This window comes from Hemicordylus capensis, chromosome 5 (genome assembly GCF_027244095.1).
Source record: "Hemicordylus capensis ecotype Gifberg chromosome 5, rHemCap1.1.pri, whole genome shotgun sequence".
Lineage (NCBI taxonomy): Eukaryota > Metazoa > Chordata > Lepidosauria > Squamata > Cordylidae > Hemicordylus > Hemicordylus capensis.
The window spans coordinates 51049092-51070253 of record NC_069661.1 but is presented as its reverse complement, the minus strand read 5'-3'; the positions used below and the strand labels follow the sequence as shown (position 1 = coordinate 51070253).

General features: G+C 43.7%; 1 long non-coding RNA gene across 1 annotated transcript; it reads left to right on the top strand.

The window, feature by feature from the left end:
• The first annotated feature begins 9276 nt into the window (after positions 1-9276).
• On the top strand, positions 9277-19510 carry LOC128325992 (uncharacterized). The gene is made up of 3 exons (XR_008307786.1): positions 9277-9397; positions 12048-12118; positions 19416-19510. It is a non-coding gene; the product is annotated as an uncharacterized LOC128325992 (long non-coding RNA).
• Positions 19511-21162: the final 1652 nt, after the last annotated feature.

The following is a 21162-nucleotide window of genomic DNA, read 5'->3' as shown; positions in this document are numbered from 1 at the left end:
GTGAACTTTTGACTCCTGCACAGCTTTTTAACATAGGGAGTAAGAAAAGAAATTGCAATAAAGAAATCTTATTTGAAGATCAGACTTGTTTAATTACTAGGAGGTGCAGAAAAGAACAGTTAAATTACTGTAAAGGTTGGGAGTAATGCCAAATAATGGGATTTTTATATATATTCTTGCTAGCATTGTCTTTGCAAATGACTATTAAGGAAAATGACTATAAAGTGACTTTTGGGATAACATTTACAGAAAAATGCAAGCCTCAATCCAATTGTCCACAGTAATGGTGATCAGCTGCTCAGCAGAGATGGAATTAAATCCAGACTCTGCCAAAGAGCTAAATGGCGCTATTGCTGATTTCTGACACCTAAATCATTGGAGGAAACATATATGTAGCATCTTTTTACAGATGTATTTCCTCATCCTTGGCTAGACATACCCATCAAATCCCTCCTTTCTTTTGCGAGTATATTGCCACTAGCTAGATGGAAGAGAAATGTTTCTTTTAATAAATAAATTAAAAAGGCAAAAGCTAATTTTAGTAATTAGATATGTTTGTCTAATTAAACAGCAGTCCTTTGTCCAGAATAATTTAAACTCATTCCCATGCTATCTATGTATAGGGTATGCACATACAGATCTGTATGTATGTACAGTTATTAGCATCTTTTGTTCTATGCATGTACACTTCTGTATGTATGTAGTTTCTAACTATATCCTGCATTTGAGGAGGAGTATATGCAGGTTCATTTTAAAATGAACATAAACATACTACCATTCACAAAACATGCACATGTTTTCAGATACATTTAAGTACATATAGCACAATGGCTGCCTTAACACATAATGCCAGAAGCAAACAAGCCTGAGGTTTGGTTTCGAGGTCATACGAATGTGTGAAACAATGGTTTCATCATGAGAGTGACCTGAGGTTTCCCTCCCCAAACCACAAATTGAACCTTCAGTATGCAGTGAGGTTTTTTATGCTCGGTGAGGGAAGATAGGGGGACAACTTCCCTATTAGCCAGGATCCAGCTACACTGGAAGACTTGTTTTGCATCTAATAGTGTTCCCTAGGTAGCTATAGGCTACCTCCAGCCCCAGAGGCAGGATGGCTGATGATCTTCATCGCCAGCTTGATAGGGGAGGGCAGGCGCGGGCAGTGAACATGCCTCGGGGGTGGGGGGGAGGCGGGCGGCTTCTTTAAGTGTAAACGGATCCAGTGCTCCATGCCGCCCAGCAGCCCCTGCGGTGGAGAATCGCCTCCGCCACTCACCTGGCTCCCACAGAGGCGAGTCCCCGCCGGCGGCCAGGTGAGTGGCGGAGCCAATTCCCCGCCACGAGGCTGCTGGGTGGCACGGAGCACTGGCTCCGTTTACACTTAAAGAAGCCGCCCGCCGCCACCCCAGAGGCGTGTTCACGGCCCGCGTTTGGGGGAGGGTCAGTGCTGCTGTTGCTGTTAGATCTCACAGCAGCATTCGACACTGTGGACTTTGATATTCTGGTCCACCGCATAGCTGATGCTGGGATTTGAGTTGTGGCCTTGTTGTGGCTGCGTTCCTTCCTACAAGACCGGGGATATAGGGTGGCAATGGGCGATGTCTTCACATCAGGTACTAACATGTGGTGTCCCCCAGGGGGCTATTCTCTTGCCCTTGCTGTTCAATATTTATATGTGGCCACTAGCAAAGCTGGTGAGGAGTTTTGGGCTAGGGTGCCACCAATATTTAGGTGACACCCAGCTTTTTCTGCTGATGGATGGCAGGGCTGAGGACACCATAGCCCAGATGGCCGGGTGTTTGGAGGCGGTCGCAGACTGGATGAGGCAAAGTCGTCTACAGCTTAATCCGGATAAGACTGAAGTTCTGTGGCTGGGCCCGAAGAGGTCAGCCGGGAGTTTTCAATTACTGACCCTTGATAGTGCTTGTTTGATACCTCAGCCTACTGTGAAGAGCCTGGGCGTGATTCTTGATGCCTCTTTGAATATGGAGGCTCAGATCATGGAGGTTGCTCGAAAGGCCTTCTTTCCGTTACGCCAAATATGGCAGCTGGCCCCCTATCTGTCCCCTCTGGACTTGGCCACTGTGATCCATGCGACGGTCACTTCCAGGTTAGATTATTGCAACTTGCTTTATGTGGGGCTGCCACTGTGCCTAACTCAGATATTGCAACTGGTGCAGAATGGAGCGGCCAAGGTCCTTACTAAGGCGCCTTGGCGAGCACATGTGACACCTTTGCTCGTTCAGTTGCACTGGTTGCTGGTTGAGTCCCGGGTTAAGTTTAAGGCATTAACCTTAAAATTTAAAGCCCTACACGGTATGGGCCCTCCATACCTCCAAGACCGCCTTGTTTGATATGTCCCTTGCCGGGTCCTGAGATCAGCCACAAGTAATGCCTTAGTTATCCTGGGCCCTAGGGATATAAAACTGCAATCAACAAGAGAGCAGAGCCTTCTCAGTGGTGGCCCCGACTCTATGGAATGGTCTCCCGGATGATATCAGTGCTCTCCATGATCTGTTGGCCTTTCATAACGCATGTAAGACTGAAATGTTCCGCCAGGAGTTCGGTTGCTGAGATAGCTGGTCGTAGAGTGATCTAGTAATCCATGGTAGTTATGTCATGTGGAATGAGTATTGTATGGGGTTGTTTACTTTTTTTTTTTTTTTTTTTTTACATTTTATATCCCGCTCTTCCTCCAAGGAGCCCAGAGCGGTGTACTACATACTTGAGTTTCTCCCCACAACAACCCTGTGAAGTAGGTTAGGCTGAGAGAGAAGTGACTGGCACAGAGTAACCCAGCTAGTATCATGGCTGAATGGGGATTTGAACTCGGGTCTCCCTGGTCCTAGTCCAGCACTCTAACCACTACACCACACTGGCGCTCTGGGTTATGGGTGTTGGGTTATGAGGCTATGTAAGATATATTTTTATGAACTTGTGTTGCTGTGTATATTATTGCTTGTAAGCCGCCCAGAGTCCTATGGGAGTAGGGCGACATATAAATCTAACTAACTAACTAACTAACTAAATAAATAAATAAATAAATAAATACCAGTTACAGGGGAGTAACAGCAGGAGAGAGGGCATGCCTTCAACTCCTGCCTGTAGGCTCCCAGTGGCATCTGGTGGGCCACTGTGTGAAACAGGATGCTGGAATAGATGGGTCATGGGCCTGATCCAGGAGGGTTGTTCTTATGTTCTTATGACCCAGTGCTTCAATGACTCAAGTGTCCACCTTTATGTCTCTATCTCATGACAAAAGAGTTGTTGTACTCCCAACTCAACTGTCTTATGGACCTTTATTCCCTGCCTAATTTTCCTTGGTGAGACTGTAGGACTTATTGGTGTTTCATATCTTCCCTTGCGCTCTTTCCCTTGGAAAAGCTCCAGAGATACTAGAGATTCCAGGAGACAAACATTTTATACATACATACATTTATTTAAATTCTAACATGCATTAAATACAAAATACTTAGCAACATATACTAGATACCTACACACACACACACTGGGTTGAGAGCTGGCCAATCTCTGCAGCTGGGCACCATGATACTTTGGAGATGCAATGTTGTACCATGACGTTCCATGGTCAATGTCCATTAGCTTTTTAAAGCTTCAAGATGGGTGGTGCTGAGGAGGCAGCATCCTGATATGTGGGTGGTATTTTCTACAGGTCCCAAGTTTGTCCCCTCTCAGTCTTGATTGGTTGTTTCAATCGAGTTCCAAGTACTGGGCTGGGCTGCTGGGCCTCCATAGCTGGTTCCACTCCCTCTGTCATCTTCCTTCTTTCTCTTCGGTGTAGCTATATGCCATCTGGGCTTCATCCCTTGGAGCGTGTCTTGGCTTGGGAGTCACCTCAGACCATCTGAATTTCTCTCCACCCATCCCTTGGCTTGCTTCATAACATGGCTAATGACAAGTTTCTAGAAAAGTCTTGTGTTTCTTGGAAAGTCCTGTGTTCTTTTTTGGCACCATCCAGCTGTCAGTGGTCACACAGTCTGCCTGCATCTCTTATCTTTTACTACAAGCTGTCCTGCTTACAAGTGTATTACAGAAGCCAAATAAGAAAAATGCTTAATATACTAGGCCTCACGGGCTCACATTAGGAATGTGCAAACTGGCTTGAAATTGAGCTGGTTCACACTCGAGCCAAAGGCTTGCCCTTGAGCCAAACTGGGGGCATCGTCTGAGGGTAAGTTGAGCCCAAACCCTGCCTTGTGAGCCAGCTTGGTGGTATACTTGTAAAGGGGAATCCGGCAAACACTACTACACAGTGACCCTGCAAGGTGTTATTGACCCCACTGGGCAGTTTATGGATGTCTATGCTGGGATGTCTGGGAGAAGCCATGACACACGCACCCCTCATAGATCGGGCCCAATGGCAGCTGCCTTGATGACATCCTGACACCCTGCCCACAGTCTGGCAATGTGAGTGGCCTGTGGCTTCCTGGGATTCAACCTTGGTGTGGACCAGGAAGAGGGAGGGGCTCCTCTGTCCAGAAACTGGAGGTTGCTGGACCACCATTGGATTATCGTCTGCAGTATGATCCCCAGTTTTGGCATTTAACCTTGGGTTCGTCAGCTTGCGGTTTCAGGCTATGTGCGAAGGCATCCAATACCTGAAGAGTTCTAAATGACATTCTAGAAGGTGGCTAGGTTGTGGAGTGCTAGAGAAGGTATTGTGTGCTGTTTAGGTTGGCTCAGCTAATAGGTTTCTTAATTTTGCTGCTGTACTAATTTTGCTGCCTAATTTTTGATGCATTTGTGTTTGGGAATACTTTTGATTGGGTTTTAATATTATATATTTATATTTGTTATTAGCTGCCTTAAATAGTCTAGACAATAAATACGATAAAAATACATTTAAGCAGATAGAATTAGAAAATTTTAGTTTTGGATGGAATTTTGGAAATCTCCTAATCTAACCCTCTGCTCAGTGAAGGAATTTGCTACAGCATCCCAGACAGATGGCCCATTCAGTGCCCCTTTTAATACCTCTAGAGTGAAAGAAGACTCACTGCTATGCAAGGCAGACTGCTCCATGGTTGAACAGCTCTTGGTGGCTGCAGGGCCACCAGCCCTAGGGTTTTTGATGTGCCCTAGGTGAAGTTTGACTTTGGTGTCCCACCCCACAGTTGAGCACTGTTGAGCCTCGACTTTAACTTGAACTGTGCAGACTGCTCATTTGTTGGTTCAAATGACCAGCCCACATAGATGACCAGTGAATGCATAGCCCATTCCGGTTTAAGGATACAGTTGGAGAGGGGAAAGAGTTGAGAAGATCAGACCCCCAGCCACTGCCCACCCTTTCTCTATTGCGGCTGCCTCCCTCCCCTCACTAGTCAGGACCTGAGATCCTCAGAGCCAACCAACTTCTTTGTCTCCCTGAGAGGCAGCTTTTCATGGTGCTGTGAGAAGCCTCCCTCTGTGACCAACCAGGACTGATAACAGCCAAGCCAACTGTTGCACACACCATTTATTTCCTGTTTGAGGTCTGGGCACTTGAGAGACCAGAATGGAGGCTTACACCTGAGCACCCACAGCAGTAACAGAGTGGAGTGAGGCAGGGAAGGGGTGGAGACAGAGCATACTAAGGAAGGGGGGAGGAGGAGAAGCAAATCAAGCCAGAGACTAGCTGGAGGTGGGCCCTGCCCACTCAACTTCTGCTCAGGGAATTGTGGTGTCCCCCAAGAACTAATGTCCTAGGCTACCACCTAGATCTACCTAGAGGATGGGCTGACCCTGGATGGCTGACATCTTAACTGTGCACATACATCCAAAGGATGCACAAACCACTGCGGCTGTGCTTCCCCCTTCAGCAGCACTGGCAGTCGCATTTACAATCTTCCATTTTCAATAGCATCATTTTTACTTTTCAGCTGTTCAGAGAGTCCTCTCTACGACCACACTAGTTTCTTGAGATGTTTCCCATGTTTTTTTGCCATGGGAATTGTTTGTGATTCTGCCTTCATCTTTCTTTTCCAAATTTCCCATCCTTCTTGTATTCCCACCCCCCTTTAGGATTTCTAGCATTGGATAATACTTAATTTTTCTCAGAGCTGATTAGAATCAGTGTTGTTGATATTCGGGGTACACATCCAAATTCCCAAAGTTTTCTTTTCCTTAATAAAATTAATTCCCCAATGGCATGGCCACTTTCCCCCAAGGTTTCCACAACCTTCACTTGAACCACCAATTTTTCCCTATAGGTAAAGATTAAGTCTGGGATAGGTATTCGCCTTGTTCCTCCTTTAGCCTACTGGATGCATAGCCTACTGGATTCATGATTCATTTTTGTTTACTCAATTGCCATGAGAAAGGCAACATTTTTGACCAGCAAGGATACAATTGCTATGAGCTGTTTCTTGCCCTAAACACTTAATCACCAAATGCAAGTTATGAGAGAGAGAGAGGGAATGAATCCTGCCCTGCCAAATGGTGGGTTCACCTCAGACTGCTCCAGTTCCACTCTATTATCCTCATTCCCCACCCTGTGGGCCCCTAGTTACTGAAAACCCATCATGATCATGTAAATAGTTGATGTGTTTAAAAAGGAGGCAGCTTAAACTGACTCTTCATTACTTGTTTTTATGCAGGTGCAACAAGGCAAAACATTATCTGTAAGCCACATTGGAAGGAGTAGGGAATTCACCTGTGTTTCTGAAGCTATTCCTTTTATATCCTTGTTGCTAGTAAAGGATTACAGATGTGACAGAAGCAACACTAAAACAAGGCTTTATAGCAACCAGTTCCATGAAATGCAAGAGGGAAATGACAGAGTAGTTGAAATGGGAATAAGATACTAAATTTACTAGCTTAAAAGGTTACAACTATAAAGTTTGTATTTAATTCCAGAAGCTAGACAGTAAGTGCAGTGAAGTGCATATTAAAATAAAAGTTTATTTAGCAGTAAATTGGTGAAATTTAGGAGCACTCTGAACTGTTTCATTGCATTAAGCCATAAGTCTGGGCATGTGTATGAAAATGCTGAATAGGTGGTATAGGAAGAAAAAAGCAAGAAGATTCTTATACAAACTGAAGGTTCATTGTATTTTGTCACAAGTGTGTGAATCTTGTGTCTTTATAAAATGTAAAAGCTGGCACATTTTCATTTAATATTACAAACAAGAGCAGATTCCATTAGGAATCTTAAAAATGCTCTCCTTCTTTGCTGCTTTGTGTGCATGGATTGAGAAGCAATGAATGTAGTGTAGACATAGACAATCTGTGTTGCATTCAGCTCAAATCTGGATTCAAATATTTTCTCAGCCATGAAGTTCACGGAGTGACTTGAGGGAGACAGTAGGCTAGTTCACATGATCATTAACTGGGTATGATGAGCATCCTACCCAAGTTTGGGAGCTGTGCAGACTTCCATTTTGTTATTGGGTGCAAGTAAAAAGCAAGGTAGTAGGTGAGGGGAAATGATCATGTGCAAGGCTTCCGCTGGATGGAAGGGCTCTGTCCTACCCAGTAGTTGTAGCCAGCTGTTAAAAGCAATTGGGAGGAGAGGCCTCCTACTCAGCATTAACTTTACACATGATCACTTCTCCCAACTCTTACCTTGTTTTTGACTCATACATGATCACAAAAAGGGAACACACACAGTTTCCAAATGTAGGTAGGATGCTTGACTTACCCAATTAATGATCATGTGAACCATGATCATTGTTCATCAACCCTGTGAAGAAGGTTGTGTGCGAACGGAAAACATTATATAACTCCATATTGCTGCTTTGTAGAAGGATTACACATAAAAGCTATAGAAAGCTCCCCTTCCTCCTTATCTGAATCGATGGGAGAAGAGGGTTCCCCAGGATGAGAATGTGGCGATTCCCCATCAGAGGAGAAATGTGTGTGAACCGGGGGGGGGGTGGACTGGTCGGGTAGTAAGGGAGGAAGGGTGTGTATGAGAGGAGGTGCGGGTGGAGGAGGAGGGTGTATGAAAGAAACCAATGGAACCACCTTTTTGTGGTGTTTACGTTGTTGTGCTTCATTAGCGGAGGATGACAAAGAGGAAGAGCACCTGCGCTTTCTCTTAGGTCTGTGTGGGAAAGGTCTGGGTATGAAATTGCCCCGCTCAGATAGGGGAATGGCCCTACGCCTGGGGATAGAATCAGGAGAGAAAGATGAAAGTCTGTCTGAACCTCTCCTGTTGGATGTCCGCCTGTGACTGGTTTTGCTTCCTTGACTTGGGTCTGGAGCAACTGTGACAAGAGGGAGCCTGTCAGAGGGAACAGGGTCCATTTGCAACAATGTTAATTGAACTGCAGCTACAGGGGGCTCCTGCAGAATTTCCCGCCTAAAAAATTCCCTTAACCACTGTGTGGCTCTAGGAGAGAACGGATCTTGTTTTACAGGGGAATTTGCGGAAGGATCTGCTCTGTGCAAGTTCTCCTGTGCAGTGCTCCCAGGAGGAGAAGTAGCCCGTGGAACAGCCCCTAATAGACTCTCTTGGGGCAAAGGGTCAGTCACCGGAAGGTTGCCCACCGGGCACCGGCCGCCCAGTTTACTTGCCGATCGCTTTTTATGCCCCTCTTTATTCTTTGTGCCATTTGTCTGCACTTTGGATTTCGATCAGCGGCCCACCACCTGAATCAACAATCTTTCACTTAGCCGCTTGTGTCCCTCCACTTTGATGAGGGATTCTTTGCGCTTTCGTTTCTTTTTTGCAGTTGGATCTCCCAAATGCTTAGATTTTTTAAAAGCTTTTAAAGTCAATAGCCCGGACGAAGAGGGTTCCGCCGCCAGCGCCACCGGTGCTGCGGTATCAGAGGGCTGGGGAGACACAATGATGGCGGGAGAAACTGTCGGGGCGGAGTGATTTCCCCGCGTATTGCCCAGGTGCTGTGGCAATACAGAAGCTTCCGACATTGAGCCCTGTAACAGCTCTTTGGCATGTGAAATGTCCATAAGGACTAACGTAAACGATAAAAAATCAAAGCGAAAAACTTTTGAGTAACCAATTGAGTCCGAATTTAAAGGAAAAAAGTAAGTTTTTGAAAGTTTTGTTATGAAGCCGAATGGAGCTCGAGCTCTCTTCCCCCCCTCGCACACACTAAATATAGAAGTCACGGAAAGGCAGTTCACAGAATTAAAGGCAATAGCCACAGACCAGAAAGCAGAATTCCAGAATGTAGAGTACAGGAGCTCGCTCACAAAACGTCTAGTCCCGAGCGAGACAGAACTGGAACTGGGGAGCTAGCTACGCCCACAAGAATCACATGGTCCAGTTCTGTCTCGAGCATGCTCAGTTCCTAACCCTTCCTGAGGATCTCCTACCACCAGAGGAAAAAACATTATATACCTCCATATTGCTGCTTTGTGGATTACACTTAAAACTATGATAGAGAAAATGAAATCTAGCATTTTATAGATACATCAGGACCAAAAAAAGGTAAATGTTAGTATGTTAGTATTGTCTCACAAATTTGTATTGTATGTTAGTTAGTATGTTTGTATTGTCTCATGTTAGTATTGTCTCACAAAAACCCACATTAAGGAAGCTTTTGTGCATACTGAGCACCTGAATCAATGGCTGGCATCCTAACTAAAGTATCACATACATAAGGAGCGGGGGCTACAGGAAAGTAATGGCAGCCTGCCTATAACTCTCCTAGGCCATCCGTGTGCTGTTGCATCAGCAAGTGAACTTCCAGATCTGCCTGAGGAGGGTCAGCAATGTGTCTCCACTTTTATTGATCATGTGCAGCTAGTTTCATTCAGCCATGAAACTAGCTGGGTGACTCTGGGCCAGTCACTTCTCTCTCAGCCTAACCTACTTCACAGGGTTGTTGTGAAAGAGAAACTCAAGTATGTAGTACACCGCTCTGGGCTCCTTGGAGGAAGAGCGGGATATAAATGTAAATAATAATAATAATAATGATAATAATAATAATAATAATAATAATAATAATAATAATAGGGAACATTCTGGGAAGTTTCATTGCTTGCACAACATCATGCTCAGAGGGATTAGAGAGTTGTCCATGGGCTCCCGGTGCATCCCCTCAGTCCTTCCTTGCACATTCACTTTGTTAAGTACACTGGCTGACATGGTAACTATCAACCACAAGCCACAGAATGAGATCACTCATCTTCCCAAATCACTCCCAGCATTATTATCGGCACTTTCACACTAGTTGCCTTATGAAAAGAGTGTGTACTTCTATTTTACAACTTTCTGTTGAACATATACATATACTCCAAGTATTCTATTTAAGGAACAGTTATTTTCTGGCCTGTCTCTGATAAATTGCTGTGCCTAGTTTTGCCATTTTGGGATGCCTTATTAAAATTTTGTTCATGAGAGCTGCTTGCATGCTCATCCTTCAGAGCTCAGCCCTTTGCTGGCATTCTAGAAAATAAATCTTGGAAGAAGAAGGTAGATGGATGTGCCTGTCTCATAATGCACATGTATGCATTATTGAGAACCTAGGAAGCTGCCTTATACAGAGTCATACCATTGGTCCATCCAGCTCATTATTGTCTAAACTGATGGGCAATGACTCTCAGTGGTTTCAGGCAGGAGTCTCTCTCAGCCCAACCTGGAGATATCAGGGAGTGGAGCTGGGGCCACCTGCCTCCCACTGAGCAACAGCCCCACCTGTAAGAACATTCCTGTTCCCATCTGTGAATTGGAGGGTATCCACATGAATCTGCTTCATACTAAAGCCTTGTTCAAACATTTTGTTGTACCTGTGTTCAGATCTCTGTATGCAGGCACATATTTTTGTGTGTGAATAACTATACCTGCATTTATTTTAAAAGTGAACCTGGGTAAAAGTCTCTTGAATAAATAGTAGAGTTAGGAAGTGTACTGCTGTGCCTGTGTCCACTATAACATGTGAATAATTATACCTCTGGTACACTATATACAGATTATATGACTGCTGAATTTAATGTGTGCATAGGGTTTATAGCTGGGCCAAAAACCTTTTTACAAAGAGCTTTTGGCTGAATTGGGGAGGGACTGAAGGAGAAAGGGGAGCAAAATTAGTCTACCTTTTCTCCACTGCTATTGCCATTTGTCATTTCACAGCAGTGGCTGTGGAACCCCTAACAACTGGTGGCAGACACTTTCCCCCAAATGTCCTTTGAGAAGATTCTATACCATCATGTAGCATCATTCTGAGTGGCATTTCTTAAGGGGGGAAATGGTGGTCAGTGGCCACCAGGAGTAGTACCATGGTTACCATGTTGTGCCCCTGTTTTTTAAAATCCCTGCCCACCCACCTACCCCCAAAATCACATAACGAGCTAGCATTTCAGCTCAGATCTTGTTTATACTATTGGGCCATTGGTCCATTATCCCAGTACTGTTTGTCCACCTGGCACTGGCTGTCCAGTGTTTCAGGAAGAGTTCAATGTGATTTATATATTTTTTACTTCTCCAGATACTTTTTGTATTGTAACTACTTCTATCACAGATGTGTTTTATATTTAACCTGGAAATGTATAGATCTTTTATGGGACACACAAAATTAGGGTGAAATTTTCTTCTCATTTGCAAGGCAGATTGGAACTGTGATGAGACAATCTCATACTTGCAATGCAAATTCCCACTGTGTTATCTGCACTCCACCCCTAAGCAAATCTTCAAGTGACCTTAGAGAAATGAATATGAAATATGCATTTGTAATCTACACTGTATATCAAAGAGGAGGAAAATAAGAAGTGCCAGGAATTTAGGGTCTTTCTTATGACCAACTTCCTTTATATAACAAAATGTCTTTTTAAAAACCAGTTATATTTAACTGCGAAAAGAAATAATTTTTTCCACTTCTATTCCCAACATATCATCCCCCCTCTGTTTTTCTTGTCTTGTTCTTTATATAAACACATGGACTTTCTTTTTATTAGTAGTAATTCAGCTTCATATGGAGCAAAAGAGTCCAGTGATGTAGTAGGATTTACTAGGTCAAAAAAGAAGTTCGGATGTGCGGATGTAAAACGTATGGTTGATTTAAATATATAATTCATATCTGTTTCTACAGAGCATTTCTCTCCCCATTCCACCCCCAATTCTACCCTTTTCTTTCTTTCAGAGTCATAGGGTCATAACTCAAAAGCTGAGCATGTGCCTTCCATCCAAGTTCCTCAATACGCCCAGTTGAAGGTAGTCAATAAGAGCTGGCACTTTAATTTGATCTAAAATGGTATTTAAAGCAAATCTTGGGATTCATCCTCAAACTAATGTATATGAACCCCTGAGGAAGCAATTAAGAGCTTTGATATGACTAGTGAAATTGGCCCACATTCTCCACAGCCTTAGAAGGGCTGAGTGAGAGCTCTGCCCTCTCATGAATTCAGTAGACTAGCTGCATTGAAGGCTTGTCTTACAGCACAGTATGCAGGAAGAGGAGTTGGGAAGTGATTTTCACTTCTTTCTCCCCACAAAAGCTCTTTAGCTTTCAGGAATATCTCTGTGGGCTGTGTGATCATCAGGGACATATTACTAGCCATGAACAGGGCTTTTTCAGGGAGGGGAAAGAAGCAAAAATTGCTTCCTCCTGATCCCCCTCTCCATATGCTGAGGGGCAAGCCTGCAGTGCAGCTAGTTTACTGGTTCTGTGCATGGGCGAGGCTCTTGCTCTGTCCATATCAGACTGTGAAAAATGTGGGTCATCTCATTCATTTCATACTTTCCAAGGATGAATGAGATTCAAAAGTGAGATTGAAAGTTATTTCTTGGGTAAATCATCTGGATAGCTTCAAGGAAAGACAAGACTTTTGACAAGGAGCAATGTTTTTCAGCAGGGTTTTACATATTCCCTGCTGGCAACACGCTCTGCTCAAAGACATCAGAAAAGCACTGAAAGTAAAGCTCAATCTGTACTGGGCTATTTCAACTATTTTTCTAATCTTGGTGAAGATCCTTAAATACTTGGAAAGGAAGGCTATAGCAAGGCACAATAGACAACTTTTTAAACTTTTCAGTTAAAAGGGGGTCATGCTACATGTGACAATCAGTCAATCATGTTTTCACTGACTTTAAGCTCTCAGAGCAGACACAGGAAAATTGTTGGAAAGTTTTTAAATATTTCCCTGTTGGCTCAGGTCCTTCTTTAGGGGACCAATAGTGATTGTCCAGAGCCAAACACATGGAAAGGGCTACATCAACAATGACAAAGCATATGCGCCACCTGAGAAAAAATGAAAATAAGAAGGAAGAGGGACCTCAAAGGAAGACTCAATTCCTTTATCTCTCAAATCCATAAAAGAGCCCATAGCCCTATCTACGTGTAACATTCAATTTACATAGAATCTATGTCAATATACACATGTACATATCTGTATACGTAATAATCAGTATCCATGCCTACTCAGCTTAGGCCCCCCAGTTGTTTTTGGACTACAACTCCCATAATCCCCAGCCACAGTAGCCAATAGCCAGGGATTATGGGAGTTGTAGGCCAACATCTGCAGGAGGGCCGAAGTTGAGTAGGCCTGGATACTTGTATGGTATATTACACTTCATATTTGTAGCCTGTATTTGAGGAAGCCTGTAACCAGGTTGACTTTTTAAACAAACATAAGTACAGACATTCAAACAAAAACATGTCTAAGCGTGCATACACCTGTATGCACATACAATGTAGTGTATGAATAAGGGTTATGTGAACCAGTTTTCCTTGTAACAGGGATTCTCGGATGTTGACTAAAAATCCCATAATCCCTTTGGCCAGTGCATCTGGGGATTATGGAAGTTGTAGCCAACAACATCTGGAAATTCCTGTTACAGGAAACATTGATGTGGGCTGTTCTTTCCTTTCATAATCACTCCCTGTATCTTTTTCATCTTGCAGTGAAAAGATATGAGCCAGCTGCAGGGAGAGGGGGTATTTTGATAAGCAAAACAGCCTACAGGAAAACAATTAATCACTCCTCCCCCATGTGATCTTCTGCTTCAGACTGCAGCTTCGTGCAACTGGTTTTCAATTTATAAAAAATATATAAGGGAAAATAAATGTGATTGAGAGTCACATGTAGTTTCACCCTAGAAAGCTAGGTTATAATAGCACCACTTCCTGATACTTGCCAGAATAGTTTAATATCCACATTTGTAGATTATTCAACATTAATGATTAGCAAGTAGATTCTGGGAAACAACAGGAAAAGGGCCGTTGTAGCTTTACACAAAGCTGCACCTTGCCTTGTTTTTCTTTTTCTATCCATAACGGGGGCCATTCTCTTTGCATCACTTTTTGGTCTAGATTAGACTAACAAAAGCTGCTATGTGGGTATTTTCCTATGCAAAGTGATTGTAGACAGAGACCTGTCCCTTTCTATTTCAAGTGCAAGAGATATTTAATCCTTTGGGATGTTGCTGTGTGCTTAATAAGAATAGTGATATAAATTATTCTATCGTTTCATGGGCAGTGGTGCATGTGGGTGAACAATTGCCTGCAAGATCACATCAGCTAAAACACAAGTCTCTTTAGTGGAAACAATCTGTCCAAAAACATTTACTCTCTCTCCTGGTACTTGTTACACCTGCATGAAAGTTTTTGGATAGGGCATCTCTTAACTGAACCATTATAACATCTAGGAAATATGTAGGTTGCAATTCTGAACTCTAGAGATATGCCATTGGTTTCGACTGAATGATTCTTGAATTGTAGCAATGTTAGGTAACTCTTACAGCACACTCCTAAGCATTTTTACTGAGAAGTAAATCCCATTGAGTTCAGTGAGGCTTACTCCCTAGTAATTGTGCATAGGGCCGAAGCCCAAAATTAAACTCCTAGTCACAGCTGCATTATTTATTTATTTATTTATTTGATTGATTGATTGATTGTTCTTCACAGAAGCCTTCCATAATGGCTTCATTATGTCATGAAGTTATACAAAGTCCTGCCATATTCTGTTTCCAGTGTGGTTTGTCCATAGGAACAAAGGAAGCTGCCTTATACCAAGTCAGACCATTGGTCCATCTAGCTCAGTATTGTCTACACAGACTGGCAGCAGCTTCTCCAAGGCTGCAAACAGGAGTCCCTCTCAGCCCTGTCTTGGAGATGCCAGGCGGGGAACCTGGAACCTTCTGAATGCAAGTATGCAGGTGCTCTTCCCAGAGCAGCCCTATCCCATAAGGGAAATACCTTACAGTGCTCACACATGTAGTCTCCCATTCAAATGCAAATCAGGGTGCATGGTGCTCAGCAATGAGGACAATCCATGCTTGCTACTGCAAGACCAATTCTCCTCCCTCAGACCAGCTCTCCACCCAGAGTTGGAAGGGTTGCCAACTCTGATTGAAGCTATTCCCAGAGACCTTTCACTCATATAGTTCAAAATATCATGCCATTCAAATACCCACAATCAGAGGTGCACCAAGGTAATTTTGGAGCCTGGGCCTAAAGGCCGTTGGAGCCCCGCCCCCGCGCCCACTGCAAATTAAGCATCATTTTTTAACATGTAGGTTCTAGAGGTCACAAAGCACACCACCCAAGACAGACTAAACAGGATTTGGAGGCCCCCAGGGGATGTGGAGGCCCTGGACCTTGGCCCCAAAGTTCAGGGGTAAGATTGTTTTTAATAATATCCTGGAGACTCTAGGCCAGTCTTGAAGGGTTGGCAGGGCAGTACTGCAGCTGCTATGAGACCAAAGAGAAAGTATTCAATGCAGGCATGAGGTTCAAGTTATCCAATTAGCTGTTTGGGCAACGAAGCGGCAAAAGGCTTGAATTCCCCCAAATTGTGTTTTTCTGTGTAGATTAAATTATTAATTTGCCTGAGCTCCAGGTTCCTTGATGTACTTGGTGCCATTCATGGAGCTGCTGTTGAACTACCACTCCCATCTTCGCCAGCCACAATAAATTGTAGCTGGGGATGATGGGAATTGTAGTTCAACAACAGCTGGAGGGCCAAGTTTTCCCACCCCTGCCCTATGCCCTTCTGGCATGAGACATCTGTCATTTCACACCCCTGGTAATGTAGCACAAAGCATGCTGGTGGGAAGCAGTATATGACTCAAGAGCACAAGGATGCTTTATGTGACTGATGACATTCTGAAGCTTATAATGGGGCCTCCACAGGGGCGTAGCAAGGTTGGAGTGGGCCCAGAGACAAGATTTTAAAATGGGCCCCCCCCCAAAGTCCAGGGCCTCCGCACACCCCAGGCCCCCAAGGATTTAAGTCTGATATTCCAAAATAAGTATGCTGCCTGCAAATACATTTCACTGAATACACACACACACGTCACAATATATAGTGATATACATTGAGTACTATACATTTGTATTACTTTTAATGCCTAGAACACACTAGGCATTAATAATAATAATAATAATAATAATAATAATAATAATTCATTATTATTATTAATAATAATAATAATAATAATGAATTATTAAAATGGGCCCCTCGCTGCAGATTAGCAAAGGAGACTTTCAACCATGCAGGGTGAACCTATGTTTGTTTTCTCAGAATTCTGAACAAATTCAGTCAAGTTTGATTGCAGGAGGTTTTTCACAGGAGGCTTTTAAAGCCCTTTAACACACCTCTCCTCTGGAATGGAGGTGCTGCATTCACATGTTGGCCAGATTTACCCTGAAGTCCCTGCAAGTTATTGGGGAGCAGTTCACACACAAGAAAAATAAAATAAAAGCACCACACATGCTTCACAGTTCTCACTCAGACCTTCTGGGTTGCAAAACAACTTGAACATAAGTGCATTTATAAATGAATGAATGAATAAATAAAATTAATAAAATACTGTTCCAGAAGTTTTTGCAATTTTCTGCCATGAAACAAGCCACTTATAGGACTTTTTAGATAGTTTTTTTTAAGTCAGCAAATTTTCCAAGCTGTTTCAAAATAAATATTCAGAGACTTCTTGGTCCCTCCCCCCCCCATATCCAAGCCCTGTGGCAAGCAGATCCCTATATATGGGAGGGGGGGGCAGGAAAGGTAACCACAAAAAGGAGTTCACACTCTACCTGGCAAATGCTGGTCTGGGTTAAGCAGGGCAGCAAGGGGTCTTCTGCTGCAGAGAACACTCTGGCTGCCTCCTCCTTCCTGGCTTGCTTGGGTCCTACTCGAGTTCAGGCTTCACTGCGGCCTACACGGAGGCCTCCATGGAAGCCCCGCCCACCCGCCGATCAGCTGAGAGGCAGGAGAAAAGGAGCTCTTTGCAGCTTGCCTGCTTCTTCGATTGCGGGCCAGCAGAACAAGCAGGAGAGACGGCGAAGAGGGCAAGTGGCTGAGAGGCTATGGGGCTGGGCAGGGGGCAATGGGGAGTCACATGAGGTGCCTCTGGGGTGCCCCTCCAGGCAGTGGGGCCCCCAGACAACTGTCTCCCCTTGCCCTATCATTGTTACGCGCCTGGGCCTCCATATCTATGAAGGCTGTTCCAGCATGAAGCCTGGCTAGGTTGCAAATCAACAACCCCACATGCTCCGCAGAGGTGATTTTGTAGGGCTTGCTAAACATGTAGTGAGCCATGATCGGACATTATTGAAGCCATGCTCAAAAAAAGCCTACCTCTGTGTCAGACTGAAGCCTGTACATGGGAGAATAACTAGGTTTTAAAATCAGCAGCTGCTGTTTCCTCTCCTTTGAAACTATCATGGCATATTATGGCTAATCAATATTTAATTTAATGTGTTCAATACTATATCTCTCTTTTTTTTTCCTGTAGAACTTATTCCTCTTGCATAACAGGGTTTTAAAAATTACTTTATGGGCTAAATGTTGTTATTCAGACCTGGGTTTAATGAGTCCTCTGAGTGATATTTCAGGTTACTCATAATTAGCTTGTTAGACTCTGCTAATTGTTCTGATATTTGTTGTGCCATTTGTAATTTTATTAGTGTTCCAAGCCATTATGATGGGAGACACTACAAGAAGTGAATTGAGAGGCTCTCAAAAGAGGCTGCTTTTTGTTGCAGGGAAATTACTTATCCTCTATGAGTAATTGTACAGGAAGCAACTTTAACTGAGAAACAAGAGCTTGATATTTATTACTAACTAAAACATAGGCTAAGAAAAAATAGACTAACCATCTCTTACGCAGAGAGAGGGAGAACCTCTCACTTTGAATTAAGGACAACAACAAATAAGGGGAAGACAAACAAACTGTGACTCCACCCCCAAGGCAGTACATAGACACATTCAAACATAGACAAGCATGCCCCACACAAAGAGCTGAGACATGTCCATGGCAAAATCCCAACATTTTCTCCTGAACCTGTCCTTTCAAGTAAGGAACACAATTCAATTAGCAGATTCTGGTGCCACCTGTACAGGACAGCAGTGGCCACAGAACTGACTTCAGCTTTGGGAAGCCCTTGGAAAACTGTCCTGAATGGAGAGCTTCCTACCTGGGTGGACTCTGAGAGAGTTCATTTGCCAATGCACAAATCTATAGGCATGGGGATGGTCTTCGGGATCAGCGCTGGACCTCTTGAGGTCCAGGGTCACCAGTTCTGTGGTAGCAAGCATGAATTGTTCCCTTTGCTAAGCAGGATCAGCCCTGGTTTGCATTTGAATGGGAGACTACATGTGAGCACTGTAAAATATTCCCCTTAAGGGATGAGGCCACTCTGGGAAGATCATCTGCATGCTTGCAGGCAGAAGCTTTCCAAGTCCCCTCCGTGGCATTTCCTGATAGAGCTGGCAGAGACTTCAGCCTGTAACCTTGGAGAAGCCACTGGCAGACTGGCTAACGATACTGTGCTAGATGGAGCAACGTTCTGACTGAGTATAAGGCAGCTTCATATGTAGGGATGTGCCTAAAGTGTGGTTCGAAGTGCGGTTCGAGCAGACTTCGGAAGCAGTGTGGGGAAGCTTTAAGAACAAGTAGAGCAGCTTCCTGCTGGCACTCAGCCCAAGTACCCCGTATGGTGTCTGCATCCTCTTTCGTAAAGCTCCCCGATGCTGCTTCGGAACTGTGCTCAAACCACATTTTGAACTGTGTTTCAGGAACACAGGAAGCTGCCCCGCACCGCTTCCCAACTGTACTCAAACTATGCTTAGAACTGCGGTTCGGGCACATCCCTATTCCCATCTTCCTATTTTCCTATGGGCCTCAACACCACTGACCCAGCCTGAGGGTCACAAATGGCATGTGCGTCCACCAGTTACATGCTACTTTCACACAGAACACTTTGCACTCTAAGTAGAATGGCAATCCTGCAGGACTTTTGAAGGCAGACAGCATGGAAAGAATATGAAAAGACTACATTGGTAGGAGGATTTCATACTCTTCTAAGCCCGATGACAGACTTTATTGCAGCAAAAGTAAAGTCTCTAGCCACTCCAGGGCACAATTAACTCACACTAAACTAGCAAAAAAAAAAAAAAAAAAAGCCAGAGATAATTAGGCCAACATTAAACAGGTGCTTTTAATGTCATATTTGAAGTGTGATATTAAAAAATTATAGGTCTCTTATAACATGGATTCTTTCTTACAGGTCTCTAGCCAGCCATGCCAAAAGGAGAACCTCAGACATCCTTATTATACAAATTAGATGGAATTTCAAAGGGTAAAGGAGTTTTGCTACTAAAATCTTTGTGTGTGTGTGTGTGTGATGGAGCTCCACCCACTCTCTTTTCAAGCTGTGCCCTCAGTGATATCCGGAAGACTTTTTATTTATTTATTGCTTTTCTAGACCGCCCCACCCAAAGGTTCTGGGTGGTGCACAAGAAGTTTAAAAACATAAAAACAAGCACCATTTAAAACATACTGCTTAGTACAATATAAAAACAATTTTAAAAACAATCCAGAACCATTTAAAACCAATTAGAATACTTTAAAAAAAATTAAAAACCTTGCAAGGCTGGGCCAAACAAGTAAGTTTTTACAACAGTGAGCCTAAATTATGTATATCTGCTGGAAGTGCATTCCATAGGCCAGGAGCAGCTAAAGAGATGGCCCAGCTCTGAGCCACCACCAGACATACCTGTGGTAACTAGAGATGGACCTCTCCAGATGAGATGGGGAACATTCAGAACAAGGCACTCTCTAAGGTAATCCTAAGTAGGATTTTTCCTATTCTTCAGGACACTGTAGGGAGAAGTCACCCAATCTTTGATGCTTTTTCCCATGGACCCAGGAGGGATGCAAGTGCCTTACTTTATTTTATGTTAGTGGAACTTTACTCATGAGGCAAATATCAGCAGCTATGGCCCAATTGTCTTGCAATAAGTAGCTTATTTCAATGGTTTTCAATTGATTCCATTCCATTTTGAATAGGGCTGAGAGGCCCTGCCAACTGAACACAGACACTTTGTATCCAGTAAGTAAAAATTCAAGTATCTAAGGGATGTCTTCTAAACCACCCAGAGATGAAAGTTTGGGGCGGTGTACACATTTGATAAATAAATAAATTTTAAATAAATAAATAAACTCCATACATTAACTCCCACTTTGCAGAGCAACAGCCTCCAAATGACACCATCTGGAATCTGCCACAGAGTTAGGAATGGAACCACTGTAAAACAGTGCCACTCAATCCCAACCCCCTCAGGTGACCCAGAAAGATACCATGGTTGATGCTATCGAAAGCCACCAAGAGATCCAAAAGGATTAACAGAGTCACTCTCCCTCTGTCAGTACCCAGTTGGAGATCATCCATCAGGCCGTCCAATGCCATCTCAACAGTATAGTCACCTGAACACCAGTTTGAAGTGGGTCTAGATAGTCTGTTTCCACCAAGACTGCCTGGAGCTGAGAGGCCACCACCCTCTCAATCACCTTGCCCAACCATGGAAGATTGGAGACAGGTCTACAATTGGCTAAGAGCAATAACTGGCTTATCGACTCTGAGGGATCCAGTGAAAGTTTCTTCAAGTAATGTCTAATAATAGCTTCCTTAAGGCAAGGAGGCATCCTGCCCTCCCTCAGAGAAGCATTTCTAATATGTACAAGACCATCTCTGATAGTATTTTTGGCAGATGAAATTAACCAAGCTGGGCAAGGGTCAAGAGAACAGATGTACAGTCCAAGCATCTTGTCCACATTCTCAGGAGTCACAAACTGAAAGTGATCCAATCTGATTTCATACGAGATGTTGCTGGACACCTCCCTAGTAGACTGCATTAAATGTGGAATCCAGCAGAAATTTGTTGATTCCCAACAGATAGGCCAAGGGTCCTCTTTCATTAGTTTTAGGTCACAACTGTCAGGTTACAGAAACATGAGCAGCTGTATAGCTTTAA